The following is a 17718-nucleotide window of genomic DNA, read 5'->3' as shown; positions in this document are numbered from 1 at the left end:
AAATATGATGGGTAGTGGCTTAGCAATCTCATCCACCAGTTCCCTCAGGACCCACGGACTTGTGCACCTTCTGGTTCCTTAGATGGTCTTGCACCTGATCTTTACCTGCAGTGGGTGATTCTTCATTCTCACACCTCGCGCCGTTGAGCACACTTGAGCACATGGACCTGTTGGAGCACATTCGAAGGAGGCCATGAAGATGATGAGAGGGCTGGAGCACCTCTGCTATGAAGACAGGCTGAGAGAGTTGGGATTGTTCAGCCTCGAGAAGAGCAGGCTCAGGGGAGACCTTATAGCCTCTTCCAGTACCCAGAGTTTTAGTACAGGGCGTAGTAGGAGAAGCAAAGAGAAGTCTGACTAAACCATTCTTAGTGACTTTTGGAAATAAGAGTGCACGGGCAAGATCTGTGTCTCCTGGGGAGAGACCTGTTGCAGGCTCTGGATGTGGACACCATGTGACAGGAGTCACCAGTGAACAGGCCCTTCTGAATTTCTTCTCATTTTCCGGTAATTTATTATAGAATGGGGCCTCTTCAGCACACGTCACGGCCTCTTCAGCACACGTCACCTCCTCTTCTGGTTATATTTTGAAATATTTGCCTTCTGGCCAGTAGTCCGTGATCGCTTCCAGAATTCCTGGGTGACCGGGGCTTCCCATTCGAGCCCGCTGTGTGATCAGCGCGACCCACTCACTCCAGGTAGCATCAGTTGCGTGACGTGTAGAGGGGACCCTCCCTTTGAACATCCAGCCCAGCACCGGCAGTCGGGGTGCCAAGAGGAGCTCTGCTTCGGCGCCAGCCGCTTCCAAAAAAGCTTGAACCCCTTTGTATCCTGCCCATCTCTCTTTCTCAGTTGGAGCATAGCGGCCTCGGATCCTCTGTATCCCCGACTCCAAAACCCCAGGGGCTGACCTTGAGTCTCCCCTGGTGCTTTTGGCCAGAGGCTCCAGGTAGGGCCGTTCTCCCCAGCTGCGCTGTAGAGCACGTTTCTAACATCTTGTCCTGCCCTGAGGGGCCCCACCAGTGCTGCTGCGTGAACTATTTCCTGTTTAATTTGATCTGAGGCTCGTCGTTTCTCAGGGCCCCACGTGAAATTGTTCTTCTTCCAAGTCACTTGGTAGAGAGAGCGCTCACAATCAGAGCGTGATTTGGAACGTGCATCCAGCCGAAAGCAGGAGAGTATCAAAGATGGAGCAAAGTGGTGGCGAGTAAGTGGCGAGGGCAGGCCCTGGGCACGAAGGAGCCGGCGTGGGATCATGGGGGGGGGCGGGGGGGGAAATGTCCTGGTTTCGGCGGGGACGGGGTTAATTTTCAGCAGAGGCTGGGAGGGGACCCAGCCGGGGGAGGGCTGACCCGAGCTGGCCAAGGGGATATTTCCTGCTGTGTGATGTCAGGCTCGGTACGGAGCTGGGGGAGGTGGCGGGGGTGGGGGAGGGAATGGCTGCTCGGGAGGAGGCGGGGAATCGGGTGGGGAGCGAATTGCACGGCGCATCACTCGTTTTGCATATCCTTTAATCAGCATTGTTGTTGTTTTCCTCTTTCATTTGCTATTCTCTTAAAGTGTCTTGATCTCAGCCCACGGGGTTTGACCTTTTTCTTCCGATTCTCCTCCGCGTTCGACCGGCGGGGGGAGTGAGCGAGCCGCCGCCTGCTTCTTTGTTGCTGGCTAAGATTAAACCGCGACAGCGACAGCGACAGCCACAGCGACACCGTTTCGGTCGGTCCTTTTCCCGGGGGGGTGGGAGGCTGTGGCTGGAAGGGCAGGCAGCGGCTGGCAGGGAAGTGAAGTTCTGCCCCTCATTTCTTCCTGCAAACGCTGTGCTTGGCAGGGAGCGTCCGTCCTCGCTGCGCCGCTGCGGCTGGTGCCGGGCGGGCATCTGCTGCGGAACGCGGAGCATCCCACCTGCATCTCCCCGGAGAAGGCCTTGTGCGGGCCTCCGTCTCCCCGTGGAGAGCCAGCGGCGCGCCGGGCTCCAGGCTGCTGCGGCAAGGTGGGGGTGAGGGCGAGGGGGCGCCCGCCCCGGCGCTCCCCATCAACCCGTCTGCTCGCCCTGCTCTGCCCTTGCTGAGGTTGTGCAGAGCTGCAGCCGTGGCAGCCCGCGCGCTCCCCACGCGCCCCGGCTGCGGGGACGCCAGGGGCTGGCGTTGCCGCGGTTGGTGGCGTGGGGCAGCAGCGGCAGGATTTGGGCAGAGGCGCTGGGCGAGTGTGCGGGGGAAGGCGCTGAGGCGGGCGTGCTTCTTGCCGCAGATGTCGGTGACGTTCGAGGACGTGGCCATCTACTTCTGCCCCGAGGAGTGGGCCGAGCTGGCGGGCTGGCAGCGGCGGCTCTACCGGGAGGTGATGCTGGAGAACTACCAGGCGGTGGCCTGGCTGGGTGAGGACTGTGTGCGGTGCCGCCGGGCTGGGCTGGAGCTGGAATCGCCCTCTCGAGCTGAGCTGGAGCCCTTGAAAGCCAAAGGCCAGCTGTTGCTGTTGCTGTTGGTGTTGCTGCCCGAGCGCTGCCCGAGCGGTTGGGATTGCAGGTTTTCCCCTGCCCGGCAGCCTCCTGTGGAGAGCGGTGCTGGGAGAGAGAGTGGGCTGGAGTGGTGTTGAGGAGAGCGGAGAGGAATGGCAGAGAGCGGAGTAGAATAAAGCTGACGATGGCGTTGGAGGCGCAGGGCAGGGGGGTGCGAAGGCGTGTGCGGGCAGGGTGAGGAGAGAGGAGCGGAGCGGGGGCAGATGCTGGGCCTGTGGGCAGGGGGAGCCGGTGCCGCTGTGCCGGCAGTGCGGGAGAGGGTGCTTCTCTCTCTTGCCCGCACAGGCTGGTGCGCCGTCAAGCCGGAGATCATCTGCAAGATGGAGCGAGAAGAGACGCCGTGTGTGCCAGAGTGCCCTGGGGCGCGGCGGAGGCACCGCAGCCCTGAGCCAGGTGGGTACCAGGCGGCTGCGTGGGAGCTTGGGGGGTTCCGGCAGCACCATCCCCTTGGCCCCGGCTGCTCCGTGCCCCAGGGAGGGTGGGGGGCTGCTGGGCTGCGCGTGCCACTGCCCGTGGGGAGGGGTCCCATGTGTCCGTGCCATCCCCGGCAGTGACCCCGACCTCTCCTCCCCAGCAGACGGTGACGTCCCGATGCGGAGGGAGGATGGGGAGGTCCCCAGGGGGCTGCCAGACCCCACCACCCTGCTCCCGGGGATTCCTCAGCGAGGTGGGAGGCGGAGGGGAGGCATCTCAGCAAAGCTGCTGTCAGCCCGACCCCCCTCTGGCCCCCCGGGCCCGAAGGGACCCCACACCTGCGCCATGTGTGGGAAGAGCTTCCGCAAGAGCCAGGACCAGAAGAAGCTCCAGCAGACGCACGTGGCAGCGCAGCCCTTCTGCTGCCGGCAGTGCACCCGCCAGTTTCAGCTGAAGCAGAACCTGGTGTCCCACCAGAAGGGGCACGGTGGGGAGAAGCCCTTCAGCTGCGCCGAATGCGGGAAGCGCTTCATTCAGAAGCATCACCTGCTGAGCCACCAAGGCATTCACACCGGCGAGAAGCCCTTCGCCTGCAGCCACTGCGGCCGCCGCTTCAGGCAGAAGTACCACCTGATCCGCCACCAGAGCATCCACACTGGCGAGCGCCCCTTCGCCTGTTCCCGATGCTCCATGGCCTTCAGGGAGAAGACGGCCCTCACCATCCACCAACGGATGCACACCGGGGAGCGCCCCTTCGCCTGCACCCACTGCTCCAAGGCCTTCAGGGACAAGCAGACCCTCACCAACCACCAGCGGGTCCACACTGGGGAGCGCCCCTTTGCCTGCACCCACTGCCCCAAGAGCTTCAAGGACAAGATGGCCCTCACCGTCCACCAGAGCATCCACACAGAGGAGCGCCCCTTTGCCTGCACCCAGTGCCCCAAGGCCTTCAAGGACAGGAGGACCCTCAGTGACCACCTGCGGATCCACACTGGGGAGCGCCCCTTTGCTTGTTCCCACTGCCCCAAGGCCTTCAAGGACAGGAAGACCCTCAGAGATCACCAGCGGGTCCATACTGGGGAGCGCCCCTTTGCCTGCGTCTGCTGCCCCAAGGCCTTCAAGAACAAGAAGGCCCTCACCGAGCACCAGCTGGCCCACACCGGGGAGCGCCCCTTCGCCTGCACCCGCTGCCCCAAGGCCTTTGGAAACAAGAAGGCCCTCAGTGACCACCAGCGGGTCCACACCGGGGAGCGCCCCTTCACCTGCACCCGCTGCCCCATGGCCTTCAGGTGCAAGATGTCACTTATCGACCACCAGCGGGTCCACACCGGGGAGCGCCCCTTTGCCTGCGCCCACTGCTCCAAGACGTTCAAGCACAGGAAGGCCCTCACTGTCCACCAGCGGGTCCATACTGGTGAGCGCCCCTTTGCCTGCACCTACTGCCCCATGGCCTTCAGAGACAAGCAGACCCTCACCATCCACCAGCGGCTCCACACCGGCGAGAAGCCCTACAAGTGCGGCGAGTGCGGCAAGACCTACAGCCGTAAGGAAGGCCTGAAATGCCACCGTCGGGTGCACCAGGGCCCGCCGGCCGTGCCGGAGGGTGGACGTTGCGAGGAGGGCAGTTCGTCCCTGGCAGAAGGGGTGAGTGGAGACCAAGACCTTCCCGTTCAGCAGCTGTGAGAAGCAGTTTCGGGATGAGGGGATCATGCTGGCTCGCCTGTGCCCCCCCAGCACCCCCAGCCTGCGGCCACCTCTGCAGCCCGACACCCCTGAAACTGCCACCCGTCTGCGTGGAAGCTGTGGGTCCGGGGTAAAAGCTGCAGGACCCCTCGTCCCTCCCTGACTGGGGGTTTCTGCTGCCTCCGCCTTGTCCTGGCACCCAGCCGCCTGCCGGCCAGGCTGCCCGTGACCCCGGGCCTTCCCGGGAGCGGGTGCAGACGGAGGGTGAGCGCTGGGTGGCCAAAAGGCATCGCCCCCACCCCGGGTTCAGCGGCTGCCGTTTGCAGGAGGGTGTGCGGGAAGGAAGGGCTTCGGGCTGCGTTTGTCCTGGGGAGGAAAGCGGTGCCCGGGAGCTTGCCTGCTGCGGGGAGCAGAGACCGGCGCGGAGCATCACGCGTGTTTGAGGACCCGTGTAGCCACGGCTGGGAGCCAGCTCCGTCAGACACCTGCGGTGGCCTCGATGAAGTAAAAAGCATCGTGTTTTACACTTCTGTTATGGTTTGAGAAAACCCATAACAATTTGTTGTCGTTTAGACAATTATTCTATCACCCGATGACCCCTCCCCACACGGAAAGGGGAATCGGGGAAAGCAAGGAAACACAAGGGTTGAAATATAAATAGATTTAATAGGATAAGACTAAATAATTAACAATAATACTAAAGAACCAGTATTAATCCCGATACTAACATAAGATATACAAGAATTATATTCAGCCAATTCTATCAGCAGGAGCTGTGCGCTCCCAGCAGGGGACGGTAAACGTCGGACCCTGCGAGCGCTGCGGCTTCAGGAGGAAGGGAAGGGCTCAGGGCTCCGGCACCGGGGCAAGGAATTTCTCTGGACCGCCGCCATCAAGGGAAAGAGAAACTACACCGCAAACTTTCTAATTTGTGTAGAATGTGACGTTCATGGTATGAAATAACCCTGTTGGCCAGCCTGGATCAAATGCCCAGGCCTTGCTCCTCCTCATCCCTGCACCTGGCAAGGCTCGAAAACACTGAGACCTTGAATCCCAGAGAGCCTAGCTGGCTATAAAGTAAATATTTTCACAAATTCAGACACTAGAGTCTTCCAAAAGTGGAGTTTTCCCCAGCATTAGAAGAGAAATTAGTCCTGTGTCGCTCCACCCAGGGTAACTTCGTAGTTTAAGCAGTGTTCACACCTTTATAAAAGCTTTTGGAAAGCAGCATGCAAGAGGTGTGGGCTGATGTGTTCCTGCAGGCAGCAAAGGTGCCGTTGTGTCACCTGAGGGGGCTTGTGGGTGACCCACACACCCACCAGTAGGTGTCTGCATGTGGGTGCCTCAGCTGCCACCATATGGTCACCAGGGACCTGCCACCGCGGTCACCGGAGAGTTGCCATCGCAGCCACTGGAGGAGAACTGCCGCACTGTTCAGTTGCCCCCACCTGGGTGTTTAGTGCCACTTGGGTGCCCGGGGGTGTCCGAGCTGCCCAGGGATGGCACGGGGGCACAGGCAGGTGCTCTGCATCCTCCAGGAGATGGACCCAAGGCCAGGCGTGTCCTGGGCACGGCCAACCTCTGCCGGCAGCGCTGGCGGGGAGCGGGGCTCTGCCAGCTGCCGGGACAGCAGGGACTTCAAATGAGGCGGGAGGCAGGGCCGGCCCCTGGCCCGGGAGATGCGCCTGGCCCCGCTCCTCAGCGCTGGAGTCCGGGACACGGGGGCTCCGCGCTCCCACACCACCCGAGGTGCCAGAGCTCGGCTGGAAACAGGCCGGGTTGGCACCGCTGGCCACGCTGCCGGCACCACGCTGTCCCCGAGAGCTGTGCAGCGGGTTGTTGTGCCGTGGGGTCTGGCGTACGGACCCTCCTTTGCTCATCTGCTGCCTCTTCATGCTTTAGTGTCTGTCGTGGTTTAACCCCGTCCGGCAACGAAGCAGCACCCGGCCCCCGACTCGCTGCCCTCCCAGAGGGACGGGGGGAATCGGAAGGGTAAAAGTGAGAGTGAGATCTCGTGGGTTGAGATAAATACAGTTTAATATTTAATAGGAAAAGAAAAAAAAAACAACACACAGAGTGGGAAATAGAACCCAAGAAAGAGAAGTGATGGAAATGAAAACAACTGCTCACCACTAACCAACCGTTGCCCAGCAGCCGCCCTCCCACACTGTCCCCCCAGTTTTGTGGCTGCACACGACGCCCCGTGCTCTGGGATATCCCTTGGTCGAGGGGCTCAGCTGTCCCGGCTGCGTCCCCCCCAGCTCCTTGTGCCCCCCAGGCTGCTCGCTGGCGGCAGGGCTGAGGAGCAGAAGAGCCCTTGGCGCTGTGCGAGCGCTGCTGGGCGATAACGAACACGTCCCGGGGTGATGGACGCCGTTTGCAGCACAAACCCGAAACGCGGCCCCGTCCCAGCTGCCGAGGAGGAACTGGACTCTGTCCCAGCCACAGCCGGGCCATTATCCCCCGGGGCCATCGCCAGCCTGCGGGGACGGGGAGCAGAGTGCGGCCCCCCCCAGGACCACGCTTGCGTGGCCGACCCCGAGGGGCCGTCGCCAGCCTCCGAGGATGCCGCTCCGCCGGCAGGGAATGGGGGAAGCGGGGACAGCTGAGTCGTGGTCCTGGCGCTGGTGGTCCCCAGCACAGACAGCGCCCCCCAGTCCTGCATGCAGCGCCCCCCCACTCACCCCCCAGAGGAGTTACCCCCAGCACTGCCGCCCAAAGACACCAGGGCACCCGCATCCCTGTGGGAGGGGGCGTGGGGGGGCACCCATCTCCCTGCAGCCTGGCTGGGGGGTGCACAGCCAGGTGGGGGCACAGGAGGGCACCTGTATTCCTGTGAATGTGGTGGGGGGCACCCGCTTCCCTGGCACCCCAATGCAGGTGGGGGCGGCGGGGCAGCAGGCCCGCAGCACGGGGATGGGCGCTGCTCCCCACAGAGCTGCCGAGGGGTCCCGGTGCTCCCCCAGTGCCCGGTGCCCCCCCCCGCCCCCCAGTGCTCCCCAGATGCCCAGTGCTCTCCCCTGCCCGGCCTTTCCCTGTCTCCCCTCGGGGTCCCCATGCCAACATACACGCTGCTCCGTGTCCCACCTGCCCAGGCCCCCCTGGATCTGGCCCTGCCACCACCGGCACTGGGAAGGGATCAGCTCACCCCAGGATGAGCGCTCAGACCCCCCGGGACACCCCTGCACGGCATCCTCCTGCTCTTCCTTCTGGGGAGGAAGAATGCCAAACACCAGTATAGGTTAGGGGCGGACATGCTGGGAAGCAGCTCTGAGGAGAAGGACCTGGGGGTCCTGGTAGACAGCAAATTATCCATGAGCCAGCAGTGTGCCCTTGTCGCCAAGAAGGCCAATGGCATCCTGGGCTGCATAGGGAAGACTGTGGCCAGTAGGTCGAGGGAGGTCACTCTCCCCCTCTGCTCTGCACTGGTGAGGCCACAACTGGAGTACTGTGTCCAGTTCTGGGCTCCCCAGTTCAAGAGGGACAGGGAACTACTGGAGCGAGTCCAGCGAAGGGCAACCAAGATGATTATGGGACTGGAGCACCTCCCTTATGAGGAAAGGCTGAGAGAGCTGGGACTCTTCCGCCTGGAGAAGAGAAGGTTGAGGGGGGACCTGATTAATGTTTACAAGTATCTAAAGGGTGGGTTTAAGGAGGACGGAGCCAGGCTCTTTTCAATGGTTCCCAGCGACAGGACAAGGGGCAATGGGCACAAGCTGGAACATAGGAAGTTCCGTTCAAATACACGGAAAAACTTCTTTACGGTGAGGGCGACAGAGCCCTGGGACAGGCTGCCCAGGGAGGGTGTGGAGTCCCCTTCTCTGGAGACTTTCAAGCCCCGCCTGGACGCAGCCCTGAGTGACGTGCTCTGGGCAATCCTGCTTTAGCAGGGGAGTGGGACGAGGTGATCTCTAGGGGTCACTTCCAGCTCTGAAGATTCCGTGATTCCGTGATTCCGTGATTCTTGGGTACCCCTGGCCAATTTGGGTGCTGTCAGGAGCTTCCAAAACCCCTATTTTCATTGCTGTTCCTCACCTTTGCACCGAGCTGGCCACCTCTGTGGGCGACTGCGCTGGGGGAGAGGAGGCAGAGAAGTTTTCCCATCAGCTTTTTCAAAACTTCGTTTTTCAATCAGACAGGAGCACAAATCCACCCGTGCCCGAAGTTTCCCTGTGTTCCCCTAAAGGGCTGGAGTCGGGGTTGGTGGCCGTGTCAGCCAAAGCCCGGCTCTCAGGTTTGGCTTCAGGCGTGCCAAGGCACCTTGATGTTTCAGGGGTGCCCAGGGCATGGGAGGGGGGGGGCTGCTGAGCTGGTGGGGGGGCTGTGAGGCCCCGGTGGGTGTCGAGGGCTGCCCCCTCCCGCTGCCCCGGCCGGAGACTGCTGCAGGGGTTGGTGCAATAGGGACCAGCAGGTGTCCCCCAGGTGCTGAGGTGCAGAGGGATGCTCCAGGGAGGCGCTGAGGGACACGGGATGAGGCAAATGCTGCGTCTCCCCCCAGGAATCCCCAGCCCCCCTTGCAGCATCCCAGCCCCCTGTGGCGCCGGGCACAGGCACCCCCGCGCTCGCTGCCCTCTCCTGCAGGGGCACCGGGCAGGGCTGGGGCAGGCAGGCGGGGGTATGGCCGGGTGCCCGTCCCCCGCCTGACGCAGACCCCCTCCTGCCTCATCCCCGTGGCTGCGAGGCTTTCCCGGACACCGGCTCCCTCCCACGGGTCTCAGCTCCCCCAGACACAGTCGGTCGGAGTCTGACAATCCGTCGGTCTGACGGTCGCTCCTTACAATACACGAAACCATTAAATTCCTCGCGGTGTATTAGACACCCCAAAAGGGATAGCAATGAATGCCCCAGTGCGTGCAACGAACGCCGCGACCAGGACCAAAGCCCAATATGTCCCTTCAGTTGCCTGTGGGCCCGGACACCCTGATACCCCCAAGCCCCGCTGGCGCTGGCAAGAAGGTATGTCACCTTCTCTGGCAAAAATCCTCCGCTCTGGGACTGCCAGGTGGAAACTGGTTGTAAGGACTAACTTGGGCACTAGCCGTACTCTCGCTCTGTCCATCTATCGGGAAGGACCCATGCCACACAAGCGGTGGGATTGTAATCCAAGGGATTTACGGAAGGGGCGTCAGGAAGCCCCAACACAAGTTGGACAGTGGATGGAATCAGTAGTCGGGCTAGGAACCACTCCAAAACAAAAGAAGCATCAGAAGAAGCATGGCCAGAGGCTCGAGGGAGGGGATTCTGCCCCTCTGCTCCGCTCTGGGGAGACCCCACCTGGAATCCTGCGTCCAGCTCTGGAGTCCTCAGCACAAGAAGGACATGGACCTGTTGGAGCGGGGCCAGCGGAGGGATGCAAAGATGATCCGAGGACTGGAGCCCCTCTGCTGCGGGGACAGGCTGAGAGAGCTGGGGGGGTTCAGCCTGGAGAAGAGAAGGCTCCGTGGAGACCTTCCAGCCCCTTCCAGTCCCTCAAGGGGCTCCAGGAAAGCTGGGGAGGGACTCTGGAGCAGGGAGGGGAGCCATGGGACGAGGGGGAAGGGTTTTGCACTGACAGAGGGGAGACTGAGATGAGATGTGAGGCAGAAATTGTTGGCTGTGAGGGGGGTGAGCCCCTGGCCCAGGTTGCCCAGAGAAGCTGTGGCTGCCCCATCCCTGGAGGGGTTCAAGGCCAGGTTGGACGGGGCTTGGAGCAACCTGGGCTGGTGGGAGGTGTCCCTGCCCAGGGCAGGGGTGGCACTGGGGGGGCTGTAAGGTCTCTTCTAACCTGCACCATTCTATGATTCTATGAAAACTGACAGGGCGTTCTGGAACTAGACCTGCAACTGTCAGCCTTAGCCAACGCTACGTCTGGTAGCCTGCGGCTCTTAAGCAACCAACTGCAACAGACCAGTAAAGTGACCCTCCAAACCGAGCCGTATCGGATTTGATGCTCCTAAAGGAGAGAGGCGTGTGTGGCGTCCTGGACCTGTCGGTAGACGGGGGCTGTATCCACCCCCGAACCTATCGGTGCCGCTCAAGGACCAGATCAACAAGATGACGGAGGTGGCAAGGGACTCAGAGGCGACTGTTGCGGCATTAGGAGCTCACGGGCTGGGGAAACTGGTTTTGACACGTTCCGGTTTTCTTCGTCAGGGTGACCAACTAGCCTCCTCCAATCTTTGATAATCATTATAGTTGTGATTACTATGATTTGCATTACAGTGAGCTGCATCTAGCACACAATGGCGGGATCTGTATCGATCGTGGAATATTCTCCCTTAAAATCTGTCTGTGTAGTTGATGCCCCGATACAACCTTAAGGCCTCGGCGACGGGGGGGCACACTCATCCCTGCGGGTGTCGGGGGGGTGTCCTGGTTTAAGGTAAAACAGAACCAACTTTCTGTTTGGTGATTGTACTTTTTAGCTAAGCCTCTTCTAACTGACCGACCTCGGAAATTAACAGCACGTTGTGCAGAAACCGTTCGCTCCCGGAGAGATAACACATGATTGTTCTAATTTATGCCAGGTAATGGTATGCGGAGAGGCTCTGGCTTATACTTATTGCTATAACAACCAAGGTCAGCTCGCTGTTATGTGCCACGGCTGAGGGTCGGCAGCGGAGAAGCGCAGAGGGGTCGCACCTGCGGGGAGGAGCAGACGGGGCAGGTGACCCCAAACTGCCCCACGGGGTATTCCAGCCCACCCGCATCACGCTCACTACAAAAGCTGAGGGACGAAAGGATCGGCCTCTTTCTTTCACGGCTGGCGTCCCGGGAGGACTCTGTCTGTTCCGCTGCCTTTGATCCCGATCCGTGCATTCCTGACTCCAGATCTGGAATCCAGCTCCTGTCCATCACTGGGTCCATTCTGGGACTTCCCCAGTGCCTGCCGGTGACGCGATCGACATCCCGGGAGCTTGGCACGGTTTTGTATGTATTTTATGTATTTAATTATTTTCTCCTTCTTCTTCTTCTTATTCTTATTATTGTTATTATTGTTGTTGTTGTTATTATTATTGTTATTATTATTGTTGTTATTATTATTATTTTATTAACTTATCAATATTTTCATTAGATCAGTTGAGGTTTTTTCCTAACCCAAAAATCTCTTTCTCTCTATCCCGACTGCCCTTGGAGACAGGGGGAAGGGAGAGCATCTGTTGATGGCTTCAGCGGTCAGTGCGGCCCAGACCCCGACAGGGGGGCGCCCACATCCCCGCTGGCCTTTGGGGGGGCACCCGCATCCCCGCGGGTGGGGTAATCGGGGGGGGGGAGCACCCGCAGCCTTGCAGCGAGGGATATAAGGGGGGCACCCGCATCCCACCGCCGGGGGGGGCACGGGAGGAACCCCCCTCCCAGCCTTTGGGGCGCGCGGGGGGGGGCACCCGCCTCTGCGGGGTTTGGGGTGTGAGGGGAGCACCCGCAGCCCCGCGGGAGGGCGGCGGGGGGCGCCCGCCCCCCCGTGCCGAGCCGAGCCGAGCCGAGCCGAGCCGAGCCGAGCGGGGCCGAGCCGAGCCGAGCCGAGCGGGGCCGAGCCGAGCCGAGCCGAGCCGAGCCGAGCCGAACCGGGCCGAGCCGAGCCGAGCCGAGCCGAGCCGAGCCGAGCGGGGCCGAGCCGAGCCGAGCCGAGCCGAGCCGAACCGGGCCGAGCCGAGCCGAGCCGAGCCGAGCCGAGCCGAGCGGGGCCGAGCGGGGCCGAGCCGAGCCGAACCGGGCCGAGCCGAGCCGAGCCGAGCCGAGCGGGGCCGAGCGGGGCGGAGCGGCAGGACTACACCTCCCGTGCTGCCCCGGCGGCGGGCGGCCCTCCCGGGCTGAGGCGGCGGGCGGCTGCCGGGGCCGCCTCTCTCCGTGCCGGCGGCGCAGGTAGGGGCGGGGGGCGGCGGCTGCCGCGGGGTCCCCCGGCTGGGACCCCGGGAGGGGACCCCGGCCCCGACGGCCTCTGCCCTCCGCCGGCCGCCCCGCAGCCCCGACGGACCCCCCGCCCCGGAGCCCGGCGCTTCCCGGGTGCGGCTCCCCCCCGTCTCCCTGGTGCCCCCCCGGTGCCCGGTGCTCGCCGCCGCCCGGCCTTTCCCTGTCTCCCCGCGGGGCCCCTGTGCCAACACGGACGCGCTGCTCCGTGTCCCACCGCCCGCACCCCCCGGATCCGGCCCTGCCGACACCGGCGCTGGGAAGGGCTCGGCTCAGCCCGGGCCAGGTACTGAGACCCCCCCGGGGCAGCCCCGCGCATCGTCCCGCTGCTCTTCTTGGGGACTGCAGGCCGATTTCTGTGCTGTCAGGAACTTCCAGAAATCCTATTTCCCTTGCTATTTCTCCCCTTTGCACCGAGCCGGGTGCCACTGTGGGGGACGCTCTTTGGGGGGTCCTTTTCCCGGGGGGGTGGGAGGCTGTGGCTGGAAGGGCAGGCAGCGGCTGGCAGGTGAGTGAAGTTCTGCCCCTCATTTCTTCCTGCAAACGCTGTGCTTGGCAGGGAGCGTCCGTCCTCGCTGCGCCTCGGGCCAAGCCTGGTGTCACGGTGCCGTGCCTTGCAGCTTCTTGCCGCAGATGTCGGTGACGTTCGAGGACGTGGCCATCTACTTCTGCCCCGAGGAGTGGGCCGAGCTGGCGGGCTGGCAGCGGCGGCTCTACCGGGAGGTGATGCTGGAGAACTACCAGGCGGTGGCCTGGCTGGGTGAGGACTGTGTGCGGTGCCGCCGGGCTGGGCTGGAGCTGGAATCGCCCTCTCGAGCTGAGCTGGAGCCCTTGAAAGCCAAAGGCCAGCTGTTGCTGTTGCTGTTGCTGCCCGAGCGCTGCCCGAGCGGTTGGGATTGCAGGTTTTCCCCTGCCCGGCAGCCTCCTGTGGAGAGCGGTGCTGGGAGAGAGAGTGGGCTGGAGTGGTGTTGAGGAGAGCGGAGAGGAATGGCAGAGAGCGGAGGAGAATAAAGCTGACGATGGCGTTGGAGGCGCAGGGCAGGGGGGTGCGAAGGCGTGTGCGGGCAGGGTGAGGAGAGAGGAGCGGAGCGGGGGCAGATGCTGGGCCTGTGGGCAGGGGGAGCCGGTGCCGCTGTGCCGGCAGTGCGGGAGAGGGTGCTTCTCTCTCTTGCCCGCACAGGCTGGTGCGCCGTCAAGCCGGAGATCATCTGCAAGATGGAGCGAGAAGAGACGCCGTGTGTGCCAGAGTGCCCTGGGGCGCGGCGGAGGCACCGCAGCCCTGAGCCAGGTGGGTACCAGGCGGCTGCGTGGGAGCTTGGGGGGTTCCGGCAGCACCATCCCCTTGGCCCCGGCTGCTCCGTGCCCCAGGGAGGGTGGGGGGCTGCTGGGCTGCGCGTGCCACTGCCCGTGGGGAGGGGTCCCATGTGTCCATGCCATCCCCGGCAGTGACCCCGACCTCTCCTCCCCAGCAGACGGTGACGTCCCGATGCGGAGGGAGGATGGGGAGGTCCCCGGGGGGCTGCCAGACCCCACCACCCTGCTCCCGGGGATGCCTGAGCAGGATGGGAGGCAGTGGCAGGTCCTCCCGGCAAAGCTACTGCTGGCCCAGCCTCTCCATGGCCCTGCAGCCCCCAACAGACGCCACACCTGCACCGAGAGTGCGAAGAGCTTCAGCAAGATGCAGGACCTGAAGAATCACCAGCAGACGCACATGGCGGCACGGCCCTTCTCCTGCCGGCAGTGCGGCCGCCGCTTTCGGCTGAAGCAGTTCCTGGTGTCCCACCAGAAGTTGCACGGTGGGGAGAAGCCCTTCAGCTGTGCCGACTGTGGCAAGTGCTTCGCTCAGAAGCATCACCTGCTGATCCATCGGCGCATACACACCGGCGAGAAGCCCTTCACCTGCAGCCACTGCGGCCACCACTTCAGGCAGAAGTACCACCTGGTCCGCCACCAGAGCATCCACACCGGGGAGCGCCCCTTCATCTGTTCCCACTGCCCCATGACCTTCAGGCAAAAGACGGCCCTCACCATCCACCAACGGGTGCACACCGGGGAGCGCCCCTTTGCCTGCTCCCATTGCCCCATGGCCTTCAGGGCCAAGAAGACCCTGACTGTCCACCAGCGGGTCCACACTGGGGAGCGCCCCTTTGCCTGCACCCACTGCCCCAAGGTCTTCAAGAGCCAGACGGCTCTCACTGTCCACCAGAGCATCCACACCGGGGAGCGCCCCTTCGCCTGTGACCGCTGCCCCAAGGCATTCAGGGAGAAGAACACCCTCACCGTTCACCAGCGGGTCCACACTGGGGAGCGCCCCTTTGCTTGCGCTCGCTGCCCCAAGTCGTTCAAGGACAAGAGGGGCCTCACCGAGCACCAGCAGGTCCACACCGAAGAGCGACCCTTCACCTGCACCCACTGCCCCAAGGCCTTCAGGCACAAACAGTCCCTCGCCGTCCACCAGCGGGTCCACAGCGAGGAACGCCCCTTCTCCTGCGACAGCTGTCCCAAGGCCTTCAAAGACAAGAAGGCCCTCACCATCCACCAGCGGGTGCACACTGGGGAGCGTCCCTTCACCTGCGCCCACTGCCCCAAGGCCTTCAAGGACAAGAAGACCCTCACTGACCACCAGCTGGTCCACACCAGGGAGCGCCCTTTTGCCTGCACTTACTGTCCTGAGGCCTTCAGCAACCAGTCAGCCCTCATCATCCACGAGAGCATCCACACTGGGGAGCGCCCCTTCGCCTGCACCCACTGTCCCAAGGCCTTCAAGGACAAGAGGACCCTCACCGGCCACCAACGCATCCACTCTGGGGAGCGCCCCTTTGCCTGCCCCCACTGCCCCAAGGCCTTCAGGAACAAGACGGCCCTCACCGTCCACCAGCGGGTCCACACTGGGGAGCGCCCGTTCGCCTGCGCCTACTGCCCCAAGGCCTTCAAGCAGAAGCATGCCCTCACCAGACACCAGCGGGTCCACATTGGGGAGTGCCCCTTCGCCTGCGACCGCTGCCCCAAGGCCTTCAAGGACAAGTTGACCCTCACCAAACACCAGTGGGTCCATACTGGGGACCACCCTTTCTCCCGTGACTGCTGCCCCAAGGCCTTCATGGACAAGAAGATCCTCGCCACCCACCAGAGGATGCACAGTGAAGAGCACCCATTCACCTGCGCCCACTGCCCCAAGCCCTTCAGCGACAAGCAGGCCCTCACCATCCACCAGCAGGTCCACACCGGGGAGAAGCCCTACAAGTGCAGTGCGTGCAGCAAGACCTACAGCCAGAAGCATCACCTGAATTGCCACCAGAGGATGCGCCGGGATCTGCCGGTGGTGCCAGAGTGTGACCCGCCGGAGGAGGTGCATCTGTCCCTCGTGTGAGGGCGAGCGGAGGCCAAGCCCTTCCAGTTCAGCAGCTGTTAGAAGCAGTGTTTGGATGAGAGGATCATGCTGGCTCACCAGCGCAGCCCCAGCACCCCACCCCTGCGACCACCTCTGCAGCCCAGCGCCCCTGAAACTTCCACTCTGGGACTCGCAGCTCGTCCTGGCTCACCACCCCTCGCCATGGAAGCTGCAGGTCCAAGGTGGGAGCTGCAGCACCCCTCATCCCTCCTTGCTGGGGGGCTTCTGCCACCTCCGCCTTGTCCTGGCACCCAGCCGCCTGCCGGCCAGGCTGCCCGTGACCACGGGCCTCCTTGGGAGTCGGGGCAGACGGAGGGTGAGCGCTGGGTGGCCAAAAGGCATCGCCCCCACCGGGGTTTCAGCGGCGGCCGTTTGCAGGAGGGTGTGCGGGAAGGAACGGCTTCGGGCTGTGTTTGTGGGAGCAAAGCACTGCAACCAGGACGTTATCCACCCCTTTTTCTATACCATCTACGTCACGCCCAGATCTTACACTTCCCAGTTAATCACCACCACTTTTCCCTCTCTCACACATATAGACACAGACACACCCAGGTATCATTCCCTCAGCCTATGGGCCGTCCCTCCAAAATGTCCACTGAGTCCGTTCAGTCCATGACTTTGGGCTCCACCTGCTCGAACAGTCTCTCAGGGCAGGAGGGACGGCGTGCCGCGCTGGACTCTCGCATGATGTATTTGGAGCTCGTGACTGGTGTATCTGGTGTATCCCCACAACGGGAGGCAGCTATGAGAACCGCTGCGTACGTTGCGCACAGGTAAATGAGCTGCTTGGCCTGGCGGCGGAGCTGCGAGAGGAAGCCGAAAGGTTAAGAAGCGTTAGGGAGGCTGAGGAAGAAACAGACTGGTGGAGCCAGGCTCTGCCCTCCTTCAAACAGCAACAGGAGCACCCAGCAGGGAGCAGCCGGGATCTAGAGGCCCCTGTACCCTGCTCCTGCCACGCAGGAGGCAGAAGCCTAAATGAAGGGAGTGAAAGGAGGCGAGTTCATGGTCGGGGCAGTGGGCGAACCCTCTCCTTGCCCCCCCTGTCGCCCCCGGTACCTCTGAACAACAGCTATGAGGTACTGACCGAGGAAGGCCAGTCGAGTCAGGATGGGGATGACGGGCAGTCTGCACTAGAGACCTCTCCGCAGTCAGAAAGGCGTACTGCCTGTACCATCACCACAGCCCCAAGGGAGAAAAGAGGGGTTGTAGTCACTGGGGCTCTGGAATCGGAGGGCTCGGCAAATGAGGATGGGGAGGATTGTCCATCGTGTGAGTCACACAGGGCGAATCGCTCACCCCCACGACTCAGGACCTCCTCAACCAAGAAAAAAAGGAGAGTAATTGCAGTGGGTGACTCCCTTCTGAGGGGAACAGAGGGCCCTGTCTGTCGACCGGACCCATCCCACAGGGAAGTCAGCTGCCTCCCTGGGGCCAGGATCAAGGACATATGGAGGAAACTCCCTACCCTGGTTCGGCCCTCGGATTATTATCCACTGCCGATATTTCAAGCAGGTGACGATGAGATAGCTACCAGAAGTCTAAGGGCAATGAAGAGAGACTTCAGAGCCCTGGGACGGCTGGTTGAGGGATCAGGAGCACAAGCAGTGTTCTCCTCTATCCCAGGGATTGATGAGGGGATAAACAGGAAGAGTCAGGAGATTAACTCCTGGCTCCGAGACTGGTGCAACCGGCAGAACTTTGGTTACTTGGACCATGGATCGATACACAGGACAGCAGGCATGCTGGCAACAGGTGGGGAAAGCCTAACCCCACGGGGAAGAAGGATTCTGGGACAGGAGTTAGCAGGACTCATCAAAAGGGCTTTAAA

At 62.5% G+C, this 17718-nt stretch overlaps 1 pseudogene; it reads left to right on the top strand.

Annotated features, from left to right (window-relative positions):
• The first annotated feature begins 1759 nt into the window (after positions 1-1759).
• On the top strand, positions 1760-16667 carry LOC141738198 (uncharacterized; annotated as a pseudogene).
• The last annotated feature ends 1051 nt before the right edge of the window (positions 16668-17718 follow it).

The sequence above is a fragment of the Larus michahellis genome, chromosome 2, assembly GCF_964199755.1.
Source record: "Larus michahellis chromosome 2, bLarMic1.1, whole genome shotgun sequence".
Classification (NCBI taxonomy): domain Eukaryota; kingdom Metazoa; phylum Chordata; class Aves; order Charadriiformes; family Laridae; genus Larus; species Larus michahellis.
Note: the sequence above shows the minus strand (reverse complement) of the source record. Positions and strands in the feature narration are given on the sequence as shown.